This window comes from Plectropomus leopardus, chromosome 8 (genome assembly GCF_026936395.1).
Source record: "Plectropomus leopardus strain MGB_pleo_1.0 chromosome 8, ASM2693639v1, whole genome shotgun sequence".
NCBI classification, from domain to species: Eukaryota; Metazoa; Chordata; class Actinopteri; order Perciformes; family Serranidae; genus Plectropomus; species Plectropomus leopardus.
This window is the reverse complement of record NC_142183.1, coordinates 8,683,645-8,696,845: the sequence shown is the minus strand read 5'-3', so window position 1 is coordinate 8,696,845 and position 13,201 is coordinate 8,683,645. Positions and strand designations below refer to the sequence as shown.

Below are 13,201 nucleotides of genomic sequence, written 5' to 3'. Positions count from 1 at the left end.
TTTACTATTTCCTGTTTTGAATGACTATTACAGACGACCGCCGTCTGCTGGTATGGTGCCATTTTTTGGCCGAAACACGGCGATGTGAGGCAACACAGCAGGGGGCTTTTGTCCCCACTAGTTCTTGGATGTTGGCTTGATGTGTTACGGACTTCAGAAGATGACCGTGCTGCCTATTGTCTAATCTGTTAATGCAGAATGTATGGCTTTAGTTTCAAGTATTTTAAAAAAAGGATTTTATGTTAAATACCTCTTACAGTGCTGGCGTTTGGTTTTTTTCAATACGTTCAACTGTTAATGATTGTTTAAAAGTCGACATACACAAGTATTTGACATGTTTACTCCGATCTCTTATTACCCACAGAGACTGGTTTAATTAATTTAGCGTGTGCAGTTTGGAGTGTGCTCTGTCTTCTAAAGGTTTACCACCCTTTCTGTTAAAATGTCAAGCCCAGTCATCCGTTGCGACACAGAGGTTCCCTGTGCTCCCTGAGCTCTCTGTGTTCCTTCTGTCGGTGTTGCCGTGGCCTCTTCAGGTCACGCAATAAAAGGATGCGGCCGGGAGTGGCTGAGGAAAATCTCTGCATGTTTTTATAGCTGAGCATCTCAGAGCAATCTTAAATACACTCTGCAAAAAGGATATTTTTGGGGAGGAGATGGAGCGATACAGCAGGAAATATTTTGCTGTTTGACATGATGTAACAGCAGAGAGATCAAAAGACCTGCCAGTTTTGCAGACTCCTGCAGTTTTTTTGGGTAGTATATGAGTGGCATAATATACTCTTTAAATCACTATGGCCATAATTCAGCCTCACTGTATTCTTTATTTAGCAAGGGGGCACATTAATCTATTTTCTAAAGAATACTATAAAGCTAGGAGCAGAATACCTGAAACCCACACAAACTGGATGAATCAACCATTTCCCAAAACATCCAAAACACAATTTTAGTTGTTGCAGTCACACATATATTTAACGACTGTATTTACTCAGTTGTTAAATGTGAAAATTGTACTCTCTCAGGGTTTCATATAATTATAGCCTGCCCATTGCGCAGTGTGTTGCCTCTGTATTAACACAGCTTTTAAATTTGTACTCCTCCCTGGCAGCAGTAAGCAGTTTACACTATTATTAGGTGTCAGGTGTCCAGTCTGTCTTGGTTTCAGCTACTTTTTTTTTTTTAAACAATCTTATACATATAAATGTTACTATTTGATTCACCATGCGAGAGTAGGTAAGCTGATTTTCATCTGCAGCATCTTAGCAAGTCACAATTAAAACATTAACAGTGACAGAACTGCTCTAAACAGTACAGGACGCATTAATGTCTTCAAGGGGACAGAAACTCTGAAATCTTTTATCTCAGTTTTGAGTTATATGTAGGGTTAAAGCTTTTGTAAAACCATGTCTCCTAATTTAATTTACAAAAAAAGCGCTATCTAATCCTAAACTAGAAACTTAGCCGAAACAGAACAGTCCTAACTTCAGTCCGAGCTTTGGTATTTCTCAAGTTAGGCTTCTTTAGTTACATGTAATTGAATATGAATCAAGATTGTTTTTTACTTTTTTCAAGTAATTATGCAGCTCTATAGTATAGTATGACATTTAAAATGGCACAAAAATGCCATAGTATATAGTATGCCTTCAAAAAAACAAAAAAAAGTCAGTGTTTTATGTCATTAAAAAACTATCATAGTATGTCATTAAAAAATATAAAAAAGTCACAGTATAGTATGTTGTCAGAAATGTAATTTAAAAAAAAATCAGTTTAGTATGTCATTTAAAAAAATCATAAAAATGTCATAGTATAGTTGTAAATAAAATGATAATTGATATGGATGACAACAAAAATGACACATATTTGAAAAGGGGTAGAGGAAAGTATAAACATGTTATTTCCTACCCCTTCTGAGCTATTCATCAGTTCATGAAATTCATCTACAACATACGTTTACACACACACACACACACCCATATATACACATACATCCCTGTAACTTTACACAGATACACATGCATACATATACACACATATTTACCACATAAAGCATGCATACACACAAACACAGATAAGTACATACATACGTGCATGCACCTGCACACAAACAAAAGGCACAACGGTGATGTTTTACTTTCTCAAGTGACAAAGACTGACTGTCGTCACAGTCTTTCCTCATTCTTACACCTCTTGTACCTCTGTAAAACACTTAGTACATTTAGTGTACTAAGTAACATACATTGTACATACATTGTCATACATACCATAAAAAATTAATATCATAGTATTTCATAGTATCATAGTAACGTATGTAGTTAAATGTCACAATGTTGTAGTAAAGCATGTTAATTTAAAAAACATCACAGTATATTGTCAGAAATATCATAAAAACATATTTGTATAGTATCTCGTCAAAAATATCATTAAAAAAAGTTATAGTTGAGTATGTCAGAAATATCATAAAATTGTCAGCATATCATCAACAAAATACACAAGCCTTAGGTGTAGTATGCCGTCCAAAATATCACCAAAATGTCATATTATACTGTGCTGTCCAAAATTTCAGAAAATTTCATAGAATCCTGTATAATTAAAAATATCATCAAAAAGTCCTAATATAGTATGCTGTCAAAAATATCTTTAAATTCGCACAGTATAGTATGTCGTTTGACATGTCACCAAAAAGTCAAACCATAGTATGTCGTCAGACATATCATAAAACTGTCAAAGTATGTTGATGAAATATCACCCAAAAGTCATAATATAGTATTTCGTAAGAATACAAAAAAAGACATATTATAGTATGCCAGTTAAAAATATGATAAAAATGTTGAAGTAAGGAGAGAGATTTATTTTGAACACGTAAAAATAAAACAAAAAGATGTAAACAAAAAAGCAATTATTAAAATGGATAATAAATTATACACAAGTCAAATAATAGATTCTCATAACAAACATTAAATCTTACATACTTGAAAAGGAGTAAAAGAAAGCATAAACGTATTATTTCCTACCACTTCTGAGCTACTCATCAATTAGTTAATTAGCAATTTATATACATAGTAATACACTCAAACAAAAATCTAATTTTACATATTAACTTCCACTATATTTTCACATACAGGCATACATTTATAAACATACATCCCTGTCAATTTACACAGATAAACATACATGCATATACATAAACATTTAACATATAAAGCATGCATACAAACATGCAAACACACATACATGCAAACACCAGCACACAAACTCACTTAATATGTTTTATAAGCAATATTTTAAGCTGTATGTACAACGCATTTCTCAATGGACACGGAATTGACTGTGTATTATTAGGTTTTTTGGACTTTTTTGGCCTTAATTCCCACTTTGTATACTATGACAGGTCTCCACAGGCCTTAATATGTGGTTTTCAGCCATTTTAATGACATGTCGAAATTTGACACCATGGTGTTTTTGGCCACTTTTTCGACGTTTGAAATTATTGCGTTTTTTGGACTTTCTTGGTCTTTATTCCCACTTTGTACACTATGATAGGTCTGTACAAGCTATAATATGACATGTCGATATTTGACATTTTTCGACATACTATACTATGGCGTTTTTGCCCATTTTTTCGACATGCAAAATTATGAGGTTTTTGCACGTTCTTGGCCTTTATTCCCACTTTGTTGTTATGACAGGTCTCTACAACTCATTCTAAGTAGTTTTCAGCCATTTTTATGACATGTCGAAATTTGACATTTTTCGACATAGTATACCATGGCCATTTTGGCCATTTTTTCAATGTTTGAAATTATGTGTTTTTTGGACATTTTTGGGCTTTATTCCGACTTTGTATACTATGACAGGTCTCTACAGGCCTTAGTATGTGTTTTTCAGCCATTTTTATGACATGTCGAAATTTCACATTTTTCGACATACTATACTATAGCGTTTTTGCCCATTTGAGGTTTTTGGACTTTTTTGGCCTTCATTCCCACTTTGTATGTTATGATGGGTCTCTGCAAGCCTTAATATGTGTTTTTCAGCCATTTTTATGACATGTCAAAATTTGACATTTTTCGACATACTATACTATGGCGTTTTTGCCCATTTTTTCGACATGCAAAATTATGAGGTTTTTGCACGTTCTTGGCCTTTATTCCCACTTTGTTGTTATGACAGGTCTCTACAACTCATTCTAAGTAGTTTTCAGCCATTTTTAGGAGGGGTCAAAATTTGACTTTTTTCGCCATACTATACTATTGCCTTCTTTGGGCATTTTTTGGAAATGCTAAATTATGAGGGTTTTTGGTTTTTTTTGTACTTTGTTCCCACTTTCTTTACTGTAACGCGTCTGTACAAGTCATTCTGAGTAGCTTTCAGCCATTTTCAGGAGGGGTCAAAATTTGACTTTTTTCGCCATACTATACTATTGCCTTGTTTCGTCATTTTTTTGGACATGCTAAATTATGAGGTTTTTGGCCTTTTTTGTACTTTATTTCGACTTTGTATACTATAACGCGTTTCTACAAGTAATTCTAAGTGGTTTTCAGCCATTTTTAGGAGGTCTCAAAATTTGACTTTTTTCGCCATACTATACTATTGCCTTCTTTCGTCATTTTTTGGACATGCTAAATTATGAGGTTTTGTGCCTTTTTTGTACTTTATTCCCACTTTGTATACTAAAACACGCCTCTACAAGTCATTCTAAGTGGTTTTCAGCCATTTTCAGGAGGGGTCAAAATTTGACCTTTTTCGCCTTTTTGCCTTCTTTCGTCATTTTTTGGACATGCTAAATTACGAGGTTTTGGCCTTTTTTGTACTTTATTCCCACTTTGTATACTATAACGCATCTCTACAAGTCATTCTAAGCAGTTTTCAGCCATTTTCAGGATGGGTCAAAATTTGACTTTTTTCGCCATACTATACTATTGCCTTCTTTGGTCATTTTTTAGACATACTAAATTACGAGGTTTTATGCCTTTTTTGTACTTTAGTTCCACTTTGTATACTATAACGCGCTTCTACAAGTAATTCTAAGTGGTTTTCAGCCATTTTTAGGAGGGGTCAAAATTTGACTTTTTTCGTCATACTATACTATTGCCTTCTTTCGTCATTTTTTAGACATACTAAATTATGACATTTTTGACCTTTTTGGTAATTTGTTCCCACTTTGTATACCAAAACACGCCTCTACAAGTAATTCTAAGTGGTTTTCAGGCATTTTTAGGAGGGGTCAAAATCCGACTTTTTTCGCCATACTATACTATTGCCTTCTTTCGTCATTTTTTTAGACATACTAAATTACGAAGTTTTTGGCCTTTTTTATACTTTATTCCCACTTTGTATACTAAAACACGCCTCTACAAGTAATTCTAAGTGGTTTTCAGCCATTTTTAGGAGGGGTCAAAATTTGACTTTTTTCGCCATACTATACTATTGCCTTCTTTGGTAATTTTTTGGACATGCTAAATTATGAGGTTTTATGCCTTTTTTGTACTTTATTCCCACTTTGTATACAATAACGTGTTTCTACAAGTAATTCTAAGTGGATTTCAGCCATTTTTAGGAGAGGTCAAAATTTGACTTTTTTCGCCATACTATACTATTGCCTTCTTTGGTCATTTTTTGGACATGCTAAATTACAAGGTTTTTGGCCTTGTTTGTACTTTAGTTCCACTTTGTATACTATAACACGCCTCTACAAGTAATTCTAAGTGGTTTTCAGTTATTTTTAGGAGGGGTCAAAATCCGACATTTTTCGCCATACTATACTATTGCCTTCTTTTGTCATTTTTTGGACATGCTAAATTACAAGGTTTTTGGCCTTGTTTGTACTTTAGTTCCACTTTGTATACTATAACGCGTTTCTACAAGTAATTCTAAGCTGTTTTCAGCCATTTTTAGGAGGGGTCAAAATCTGACTTTTTTCGCCATACTATACTATTGCCTTGTTGGCCATTTTTTGGACGTGCTAAATTATGACGTTTCTGGCCTTTTTTTGACCTTTATTCCCACTTTGAATACTATAACGCGTCTCTAAAAGTTATTCTAAGTGGTTTTCAGCCATTTTTAGGAGGGGTCAAATTTTGACTTTTTTCACCATACTATACTATTGCCTTCTTTCGGCATTTTTTGGACATGCTAAATTATGAGGTTTTATGCCTTTTTTGTACTTTATTTCCACTTTGTATACTATAACGCGTTTCTACAAGTAATTCTAAGCTGTTTTCAGGCATTTTTAGAAGGGGTCAAAATCCGACTTTTTTCGCCATACTATACTATTGCCTTCTTTTGTCATTTTTTGGACATGCTAAATTATGAGGTTTTATGCATTTTTTGTACTTTATTCCCACTTTGTATACTAAAACACGCCTCTACAAGTCATTCTGAGTGGTTTTCAGCCATTTTTAGGAGAGGTCAAAATTTGACTTTTTTCGCCATACTATACTATTGCCTTCTTTCGGCATTTTTTGGACATGCTAAATTATGAGGGTTTTGGCCTTTTTTGTACTTTATTTCCACTTTGTATACTATAATACGTTTCTACAAGTAATTCTAAGTGGTTTTCAGCCATTTTTAGGAGAGGTCAAAATCTGACTTTTTTCGCCATACTATACTATTGCCTTCTTTTGTCATTTTTGGACATGCTAAATTACAAGGTTTTTGGCCTTGTTTGTACTTTAGTTCCACTTTGTATACTATAACGCGTTTCTACAAGTAATTCTAAGCTGTTTTCAGCCATTTTTAGGAGAGGTCAAAATCTGACTTTTTTCGCCATACTATACTATTGCCTTGTTGGCCATTTTTTGGACGTGCTAAATTATGACGTTTCTGGCCTTTTTTTGACCTTTATTCCCACTTTGAATACTATAACGCGTCTCTAAAAGTTATTCTAAATGGTTTTCAGCCATTTTTAGGAGGGGTCAAATTTTGACTTTTTTCGCCATACTATACTATTGCCTTGTTGGCCATTTTTTGGACGTGCTAAATTTTTAAGGTTTTTGGCCTTTTTGACCTTTATTCCCACTTTGAATACTATAACGTCTCTAAAAGTTATTCTAAGTGGTTTTCAGCCATTTTAGGAGGGTCAAATTTTGACTTTTTAGCCATACTATACTATTGCCTTCTTTCGGCATTTTTTGGACATGCTAAATTATGAGGTTTTATGCCTTTTTTGTACTTTATTTCCACTTTGTATACTATAACTCATTTCTACAAGTAATTCTAAGTGGATTTCAGCCATTTTTAGGAGAGGTCAAAATTTGACTTTTTTCGCCATACTATACTATTGCCTTCTTTCGGCATTTTTTGGACATGCTAAATTACAAGGTTTTTGGCCTTGTTTGTACTTTAGTTCCACTTTGTATACTATAACACGCCTCTACAAGTAATTCTAAGCTGTTTTCAGGCATTTTTAGAAGGGGTCAAAATTTGACTTTTTTCGCCATACTATACTATTGCCTTCTTTCGGCATTTTTTGGACATGCTAAATTATGAGGGTTTTGGCCTTTTTTGTACTTTATTCCCACTTTGTATACTAAAACACGCCTCTACAAGTAATTCTAAGTGGTTTTCAGTTATTTTTAGGAGGGGTCAAAATCCGACATTTTTCGCCATACTATACTATTGCCTTCTTTTGTCATTTTTGGACATGCTAAATTATGAGGGTTTTGGCCTTTTTTGTACTTTAGTTCCACTTTGTATACTATAACGCGTTTCTACAAGTAATTCTAAGCAGTTTTCAGCCATTTTTAGGAGGGGTCAAAATCTGACTTTTTTCGCCATACTATACTATTGCCTTGTTGGCCATTTTTTGGACGTGCTAAATTATGACGTTTCTGGACTTTTTTTGACCTTTATTCCCACTTTGAATACTATAACGCGTCTCTAAAAGTTATTCTAAGTGGTTTTCAGCCATTTTTAGGAGGGGTCAAATTTTGACTTTTTTCGCCATACTATACTATTGCCTTCTTTCGGCATTTTTTGGACATGCTAAATTATGAGGTTTTATGCCTTTTTTGTACTTTATTTCCACTTTGTATACTATAACGCGTTTCTACAAGTAATTCTAAGTGGATTTCAGCCATTTTTAGGAGAGGTCAAAATTTGACTTTTTTCGCCATACTATACTATTGCCTTCTTTGGTCATTTTTTGGACATGCTAAATTACAAGGTTTTTGGCCTTGTTTGTACTTTAGTTCCACTTTGTATACTATAACACGCCTCTACAAGTAATTCTAAGTGGTTTTCAGTTATTTTTAGGAGGGGTCAAAATCCGACATTTTTCGCCATGCTATACTATTGCCTTCTTTTGTCATTTTTGGACATGCTAAATTATGAGGGTTTTGGCCTTTTTTGTACTTTAGTTCCACTTTGTATACTATAACGCGTTTCTACAAGTAATTCTAAGCAGTTTTCAGCCATTTTTAGGAAGGGTCAAAATCTGACTTTTTTCGCCATACTATACTATTGCCTTGTTGGCCATTTTTTGGACGTGCTAAATTATGACGTTTCTGGCCTTTTTTTGACCTTTATTCCCACTTTGAATACTATAACGCGTCTCTAAAAGTTATTCTAAGTGGTTTTCAGCCATTTTTAGGAGGGGTCAAATTTTGACTTTTTTCGCCATACTATACTATTGCCTTCTTTCGGCATTTTTTGGACATGCTAAATTATGAGGTTTTATGCCTTTTTTGTACTTTATTTCCACTTTGTATACTATAACGCGTTTCTACAAGTAATTCTAAGTGGATTTCAGCCATTTTTAGGAGAGGTCAAAATTTGACTTTTTTCGCCATACTATACTATTGCCTTCTTTGGTCATTTTTTAGACATACTAAATTACGAGGTTTTATGCCTTTTTTGTACTTTAGTTCCACTTTGTATACTATAACGCGCTTCTACAAGTAATTCTAAGTGGTTTTCAGCCATTTTTAGGAGGGGTCAAAATTTGACTTTTTTCGTCATACTATACTATTGCCTTCTTTCGTCATTTTTTAGACATACTAAATTATGACATTTTTGACCTTTTTGGTAATTTGTTCCCACTTTGTATACCAAAACACGCCTCTACAAGTAATTCTAAGTGGTTTTCAGGCATTTTTAGGAGGGGTCAAAATCCGACTTTTTTCGCCATACTATACTATTGCCTTGTTGGCCATTTTTTGGACGTGCTAAATTTTTAAGGTTTTTGGCCTTTTTTTGACCTTTATTCCCACTTTGAATACTATAACGCGTCTCTAAAAGTTATTCTAAGTGGTTTTCAGCCATTTTTAGGAGGGGTCAAATTTTGACTTTTTTCGCCATACTATACTATTGCCTTCTTTTGTCATTTTTTGGACATGCTAAATTATGAGGTTTTATGCCTTTTTTGTACTTTATTTCCACTTTGTATACTATAACGCGTTTCTACAAGTAATTCTAAGTGGATTTCAGCCATTTTTAGGAGAGGTCAAAATTTGACTTTTTTCGCCATACTATACTATTGCCTTCTTTGGTCATTTTTTGGACATGCTAAATTACAAGGTTTTTGGCCTTGTTTGTACTTTAGTTCCACTTTGTATACTATAACACGCCTCTACAAGTAATTCTAAGCTGTTTTCAGGCATTTTTAGAAGGGGTCAAAATTTGACTTTTTTCGCCATACTATACTATTGCCTTCTTTCGGCATCTTTTGGACATGCTAAATTATGAGGGTTTTGGCCTTTTTTGTACTTTATTCCCACTTTGTATACTAAAACACGCCTCTACAAGTAATTCTAAGTGGTTTTCAGTTATTTTTAGGAGGGGTCAAAATCCGACATTTTTCGCCATACTATACTATTGCCTTCTTTTGTCATTTTTTGGACATGCTAAATTACAAGGTTTTTGGCCTTGTTTGTACTTTAGTTCCACTTTGTATACTATAACGCGTTTCTACAAGTAATTCTAAGCTGTTTTCAGCCATTTTTAGGAGAGGTCAAAATCTGACTTTTTTCGCCATACTATACTATTGCCTTGTTGGCCATTTTTTGGACGTGCTAAATTATGACGTTTCTGGCCTTTTTTTGACCTTTATTCCCACTTTGAATACTATAACGCGTCTCTAAAAGTTATTCTAAGTGGTTTTCAGCCATTTTTAGGAGGGGTCAAATTTTGACTTTTTTCACCATACTATACTATTGCCTTCTTTCGGCATTTTTTGGACATGCTAAATTATGAGGTTTTATGCCTTTTTTGTACTTTATTTCCACTTTGTATACTATAACGCGTTTCTACAAGTAATTCTAAGTGGATTTCAGCCATTTTTAGGAGAGGTCAAAATTTGACTTTTTTCGCCATACTATACTATTGCCTTCTTTGGTCATTTTTTGGACATGCTAAATTACAAGGTTTTTGGACTTTTTTGTACTTTAGTTCCACTTTGTATACTATAACGCGTTTCTACAAGTAATTCTAAGCTGTTTTCAGGCATTTTTAGAAGGGGTCAAAATCCGACTTTTTTCGCCATACTATACTATTGCCTTCTTTTGTCATTTTTTGGACATGCTAAATTATGAGGTTTTATGCCTTTTTTGTACTTTATTCCCACTTTGTATACTAAAACACGCTTCTACAAGTCATTATGAGTGGTTTTCAGCCATTTTTAGGAAAGGTCAAAATTTGACTTTTTTCGCCATACTATACTATTGCCTTCTTTCGGCATTTTTTGGACATGCTAAATTATGAGGGTTTTGGCCTTTTTTGTACTTAATTCCCACTTTGTATACTATAATACGTTTCTACAAGTAATTCTAAGCTGTTTTCAGCCATTTTTAGGAGGGGTCAAAATCTGACTTTTTTCGCCATACTATACTATTGCCTTGTTGGCCATTTTTTGGACGTGCTAAATTATGACGTTTCTGGCCTTTTTTTGACCTTTATTCCCACTTTGAATACTATAACGCGTCTCTAAAAGTTATTCTAAGTGGTTTTCAGCCATTTTTAGGAGGGGTCAAATTTTGACTTTTTTCGCCATACTATACTATTGCCTTCTTTCGGCATTTTTTGGACATGCTAAATTATGAGGTTTTATGCCTTTTTTGTACTTTATTTCCACTTTGTATACTATAACACGTTTCTACTAGTAATTCTAAGTGGATTTCAGCCATTTTAGGAGAGGTCAAATTTGACTTTTTAGCCATACTATACTATTGCCTTCTTTGGTCATTTTTTGGACATGCTAAATTACAAGGTTTTTGGCCTTGTTTGTACTTTAGTTCCACTTTGTATACTATAACACGCCTCTACAAGTAATTCTAAGCTGTTTTCAGGCATTTTTAGAAGGGGTCAAAATTTGACTTTTTTCGCCATACTATACTATTGCCTTCTTTCGGCATTTTTTGGACGTGCTAAATTATGAGGGTTTTGGCCTTTTTTGTACTTTATTCCCACTTTGTATACCAAAACACGCCTCTACAAGTAATTCTAAGTGGTTTTCAGGCATTTTTAGGAGGGGTCAAAATCCGACTTTTTTCGCCATACTATACTATTGCCTTCTTTCGTCATTTTTTTAGACATACTAAATTACGAAGTTTTTGGCCTTTTTTATACTTTATTCCCACTTTGTATACTAAAACACGCCTCTACAAGTAATTCTAAGTGGTTTTCAGCCATTTTTAGGAGGGGTCAAAATTTGACTTTTTTCGCCATACTATACTATTGCCTTCTTTGGTAATTTTTTGGACATGCTAAATTATGAGGTTTTATGCCTTTTTTGTACTTTATTCCCACTTTGTATACTAAAACACGCCTCTACAAGTCATTCTGAGTGGTTTTCAGCCATTTTTAGGAGAGGTCAAAATTTGACTTTTTTTGCCATACTATACTATTGCCTTCTTTTGTAATTTTTTGGACATGCTAAATTACAAGGTTTTTGGCCTTGTTTGTACTTTAGTTCCACTTTGTATACTATAACGCGTTTCTACAAGTAATTCTAAGCTGTTTTCAGCCATTTTTAGGAGGGGTCAAAATCTGACTTTTTTCGCCATACTATACTATTGCCTTGTTGGCCATTTTTTGGACGTGCTAAATTATGACGTTTCTGGCCTTTTTTTGACCTTTATTCCCACTTTGAATACTATAACGCGTCTCTAAAAGTTATTCTAAGTGGTTTTCAGCCATTTTTAGGAGGGGTCAAATTTTGACTTTTTTCACCATACTATACTATTGCCTTCTTTCGGCATTTTTTGGACATGCTAAATTATGAGGTTTTATGCCTTTTTTGTACTTTATTTCCACTTTGTATACTATAACGCGTTTCTACAAGTAATTCTAAGTGGATTTCAGCCATTTTTAGGAGAGGTCAAAATTTGACTTTTTAGCCATACTATACTATTGCCTTCTTTCGTCATTTTTTGGACATGCTAAATTACAAGGTTTTTGGACTTTTTTGTACTTTAGTTCCACTTTGTATACTATAACGCGTTTCTACAAGTAATTCTAAGCTGTTTTCAGGCATTTTTAGAAGGGGTCAAAATCCGACTTTTTTCGCCATACTATACTATTGCCTTCTTTTGTCATTTTTTGGACATGCTAAATTATGAGGTTTTATGCATTTTTTGTACTTTATTCCCACTTTGTATACTAAAACACGCCTCTACAAGTCATTCTGAGTGGTTTTCAGCCATTTTTAGGAGAGGTCAAAATTTGACTTTTTTCGCCATACTATACTATTGCCTTCTTTCGGCATTTTTTGGACATGCTAAATTATGAGGGTTTTGGCCTTTTTTGTACTTAATTCCCACTTTGTATACTATAATACGTTTCTACAAGTAATTCTAAGCTGTTTTCAGCCATTTTTAGGAGGGGTCAAAATCTGACTTTTTTCGCCATACTATACTATTGCCTTGTTGGCCATTTTTTGGACGTGCTAAATTATGACGTTTCTGGCCTTTTTTTGACCTTTATTCCCACTTTGAATACTATAACGCGTCTCTACAAGTTATTCTAAGTGGTTTTCAGCCATTTTAGGAGGGTCAAATTTTGACTTTTTTCGCCATACTATACTATTGCCTTCTTTCGGCATTTTTGGACATGCTAAATTATGAGGTTTTATGCCTTTTTGTACTTTATTTCCACTTTGTATACTATAAGCGTTTCTACAAGTAATTCTAAGTGGATTTCAGCCATTTTAGGAGAGGTCAAAATTTGACTTTTTACATACTATACTATTGCCTTCTTTGGTCATTTT

General features: G+C 33.9%; 1 protein-coding gene and 1 long non-coding RNA gene across 8 annotated transcripts in view; one reads left to right on the top strand and one right to left on the bottom strand.

The window, feature by feature from the left end:
* Window positions 1-13,201, bottom strand: part of LOC121947781 (teneurin-3) — a 284,662-nt gene that overhangs the window by 7,509 nt on the left and 263,952 nt on the right. The window lies entirely within an intron of this gene.
* LOC148188845 (uncharacterized) overlaps window positions 1-13,201 on the top strand; it is a 53,426-nt gene that overhangs the window by 19,985 nt on the left and 20,240 nt on the right. The gene's annotated exons all lie outside the window — the stretch shown is intronic.